Source organism: Plasmopara halstedii (genome assembly GCF_900000015.1).
Source record: "Plasmopara halstedii genome assembly, contig: Scaffold_323, whole genome shotgun sequence".
NCBI lineage: Eukaryota > Oomycota > Peronosporomycetes > Peronosporales > Peronosporaceae > Plasmopara > Plasmopara halstedii.
This window is the reverse complement of record NW_020187244.1, coordinates 1,549,654-1,554,454: the sequence shown is the minus strand read 5'-3', so window position 1 is coordinate 1,554,454 and position 4,801 is coordinate 1,549,654.

The following is a 4,801-nucleotide window of genomic DNA, read 5'->3' as shown; positions in this document are numbered from 1 at the left end:
GTAGCTAGGATCTAAAGCATGGCGGGCGCCATGGCCAACTCGACCTCTCTCACTCAGAGCAGGGAATTCTCTTCATCCTTGCCCTCGAAGGTCTTAACACTCGCCATGAGTGGCTTGGGTCGGGGGAGTCATCCGTCGCCGACGGTATCGTCATAGACGCAGTCGACGCCGACATCTTCTGCTCTAGGTGCTCAAACAGAGCATTTTTATAGCTTGAAAATGCATCTAGGCGCGCGCTGATCGCTTCAGATCCGAAGCGAGGTATTGCACGCCCTCAGGGCCAAGCAGAGACATCAGCTTTTATAGCCCGTCCTTTATGCCCTGAGGCAAATAAGAGAACCGCTCCATCCTCACAGAGGATTAGTTGTAACGACTCAGCTCTACAAGTGCAGCGAGTCTGCCGCAGCTCTTTCACTTAGAGGACGCTTGGTTGATGTCGGAGGTCGCCGACCTTCGTTTTATTCACATACTCTAAGAGTAGCGACAACCTTAGCCTAAGGCTAATTAAATCTTCCGTTAAACCGTATACCGCATTTCTCGGTTTCATTGGCGGCAAAGCCGCCTCTATCTTAATCTGTAGGTTTCCTATCTATATAGTAAACCTAATTAAATCCTTCACTACTGATAGTCCAGCTACGTATTGACTTGTTGTTTAAGTTTAGCCACACCATTGTGTGGTCACATCATCTTGTGTAACTCATGCCATTGTATGATCAAACCTTCTTGTATGACCCACACCCTTCATAGCAGGGCACGTGAAACCCCGTTACAGGTTCGTCGAATGCCCCATTCATTATGTATTTAAGGTCCTCGTCATGATGAATTACAAAACGTTGGGTTTGAAGCGGGTCATTTTTGTAATACAACAAGGATGAAAACCAGCAGTTCAGACAAGCAAATAAACGCTTCGAAAAGCAGCATTGAAGAAAAAGTCATAACATCCAAAAGCTTTTCATATGTTGCAACTGACCCCTACACCCTACATATCGCCTCCTTTGTTGGCGACGTCACCATCGCGATATGCAACTACTCATAGCAGGGCGATGCAAATGCGGTTTTACCACCACTCATAGCCGGCTTATACTTATTACTAAATCTGTATTCGGCAAGCTACCTGGCATTCTCTATGGAAGATGTGGTGACGACGTCGCTGTGCGCAATGACGCATGAACTGTATGAATCACAAATTGATAAGAGCCGAGCATGTGCACCCGGAAGTCAAAAGGATCATGCCTCTCTGCAAATAGCTCCCTTTTGTGAGCAGAATAGTTCTTATCTGTCGCTTTGTTCAAGTGAGTCTCAAACGCGATGTAAAGCACAACCTATGGCAAAGGTCGAAGCGTCACATATAACATCAAATGGTCGATTTGGATATAAAGAACTAGATTTGGATGCCCCAACATCATTTGACATTATTTATGTTGAAGTGTAATGTGTCATAACTTGTAAGTAGTATATTTGTATATTAGTACTTGCGTTTGCTACGCTGAATTAAGCCGCATATTGGCTCAGTCGTTCGGTGGGAGGACGCTCGTTCATTAAGAGTGGGTTCATATCTCAGCGTTGTTAAGTCAAAGGCAACTAAACATTTGAACTGGTGTTCGGGGTTTACTAGGGCTTGTCTTGCCCTTGTAACGTCTCCATCCACGCGATTGTTTTTTATATTGCATGCGGAACGGCGCAGTGACTAGCCAAATAATATAGTACGTGATAACTGTAAACGCAGGGACGAGGTAACGATGACTTACAGTTACTACTCATATTTTGTCAATACAATCATCCCTCGAATAACTCCTATTTGGGAAACTCATTACCTTATAATAAAAGTTTGTTCCACCAAGCTTATTTGTATGTAGCCAAGTACTAATTCATAACTCGTAAAGTAGTAGCCAATTATGATTTACCCCGGTATATAGCGCTTTGCCTGTCTTGCTCCTTTCAGTTATTTCTGTCACGTGGACATAATGCGTTGTCAGGTACTGCATTAATTAACATTTTTTACAAATATGAATTTTGTTGATATAGAAGACAATAAAGTGCCAAGCAATCGTGCTAAACTAATTTAAAAATAGCCACGAACTGATGGTAGTCTGGACTGCCGCTCGTTTTGAGGAATTTTTGCAGTTCTCGAATGCGCCTAAAAATTACTCTGTCTGTAGAATTCGTAGCATCCTGCAGTGAGACAGAATTTTCTAGGCTCTTAAGCTCTCTTTGTCTATATGCTTTTCCACATCTTCTTTTTTCTTGATTGTCATTCTCCTCTCCTTCCGCCTCCTAAACCAAGGCTAGAATCTCGTCGTCATAGATTGGTTGTGTCGTCCTCCATCACTGGACTCAAAAGCTCATTAATAGCAATGAGATCATTAAGAGGAAGCTTTTCGGATAGCGTCCGATGTATTGCACCTCCATATTGGGCATCGATGTCTGAGGAGGCCCTGCAAAGAGACCGGTGCGACGAAAATAGTTGGCCACGGTAGCCACTGATATCTACTTTGCTCCATTTCATTGCGATTAGCTGATCGATCTTATAGATGTTGGTTTTACCTCGATCGTCATGATCAGCAGCATTTTAAAGATAATTACGTCTGTAACGTCGCTTGAACGCGGAGATTACTCGAGCATCCATGGGCTGGATCTTAGACGTGCAGTTTGGAGGAAGGAAGACCACCTCGACATTATTCACCTCGTGATCGTCGACTATGTGAGAAGTGGCGCTATCTAAAAAAAAGAATGATTCGCCTATCTTTGGCCTAAAGAACAGTGATTGAAATATTTGAGAGCAATCTAAAGCGTTTACATATTGTACCTCCATGTCACTGTCAATCCACTCCTGGAAGAGGGGGCCGGTCATCCACGCTTTATTGTTGCTGCGATGATAGAAACCCAGTTGTCCTACTGTCTTACGATTGAAAATGCGAGGCTTATTGGAATCTTCAATGAACAGTGGCATGAGCTTCTCTGACACATCTGCGTTGGCAGCAAATGCAATATTGATGTGGTTCTATGATGCAGAAGGGAGAATGATAGTAAAACAGTCTTTTAATTTAAAGATCATGACTATATACGAACAAACTTACTTTGTCTTGTCTACGTCCCCCAATCTGTTGTTGTGCAATACTCTTTTCTGGAACCATGGAATTATATAATCCTACGAAGACATCAAATTAAGAACTCCCATGTGAAGAACGTTGCTAACATTTATACCAGTTTCATCCATGTTGAACACATCCTTCATGTGTGGTGCGGGTTCGAGCCCCTCAGCGGACAAAATTGTAATCGAACTGGACATGCAAGAAATGTCGGCTGCATGCTTAATTTTTACGACTAAACCAATAATGGACTTCGGTATGGCAGCTCGTACAAGAAAAAATCAAGAAAAAAATAAGAAAAATCAAGAAAAAATACTCCAGCAGATTGAAGCAATGTAATATCTTAGTCGGGGCCGAGTGGGTATAACTGTGTAGTAAAATAAAACATAGCATTTTTAGCTGAACACGCTGAGCAGCAGTATTGAGCTCATACCTAACAATGACTGGTAAAAGCGCAGGAAGGGCAGCATCAATCCTGATCTGCTGCACCACTCTCACCATGGATTCTGATGCAACGCAACAAGTTCTTCGCGCAGGCCAAGTCGGTCAGCAAAGACTTTTGATTTGTTTGATGAGATCATCAGTGATGGCTACATGCCTTGTCTGGCATTTTGAAGCACCCATGTTATTAAGGCTTCGTCGAGCTGCGGGTGATGTGCAACGCGGGGCCGTTTGGCCGAAATCTCAATATCTGTCATGGCCTCGAGCGACTCTTTTTTAAGATGCTGCTAACAGCAGATTGAGTGATTCCAACGCCAAACTTCTGAGTAACCCATGTCGCAACCGCACTTTGATCCAACCACTGATTTTTGGCCCTTTGATTGCAGACCTCGAGCCTCTGCGCATATTTTAAACGTGCTGGTGGCATATTATTGTAGATGTAATTCTGCAGACGAAAAATTCACAAGAAACTCGGATAACTAATAACCTCGTCTAACTCATCAATATTTTTTCACCGCATTTATTATTTACCCGAGGGACAATGATATAACCCACTCTTTGTTTCATCACTTCGATAACAACATAATTTACGTAACTCCTCAAAAAAATATTTTATTAGGTTATTAGCCAAATAACGACACCAGTTTAAAATCGAGTCTTTCGAAGCTTCAACTATATTTGCAAGATGAAGACGTATCTGATATCGAAGGCACTGCGCGAGGCAGTCAAGGGTGTGAACGGAGAGTCGAAGGTGAAGGAGCATCAAGCGCACGCGGCGATTGTGCTCAATTTCATCGATTTGCAGCTGATGAACATAGTGACGGCATTGAGCGCAACGGAGGTTTGATATACGTAAGAAACGTTTTACAAGACGCATGACATGACGTCTCGCTTATGGCACCGGGAGGAGCTCTCAACATTTTAGTTCACGGCATCCTCCGGCAGTGAGCACGTGACAAAGTTGGAGACGCTCGTGATGATGATGGAAAACGCCGGTTGTGAGCCAAGACGATTTACCCGGTATTGGTGTCAAGGTCTGATCATAAAGACAGCGTTTCGTCAGTAGACCCCCCTCTCGAACCTGGCAAGAATAACAGCGATGCCAGAACACCATACTTTCACATCACTCAAAACCTTGCGAATGAGAGACAGGCTCGGAGCAGTAGACAAAATATCAACTTGCTAACGTATCGTCAACTTAATCACTAAAAACGTTTTTCACTCACTCAGTCACTTACTTACTCACTCACTCATTCACTCACTAACTCACA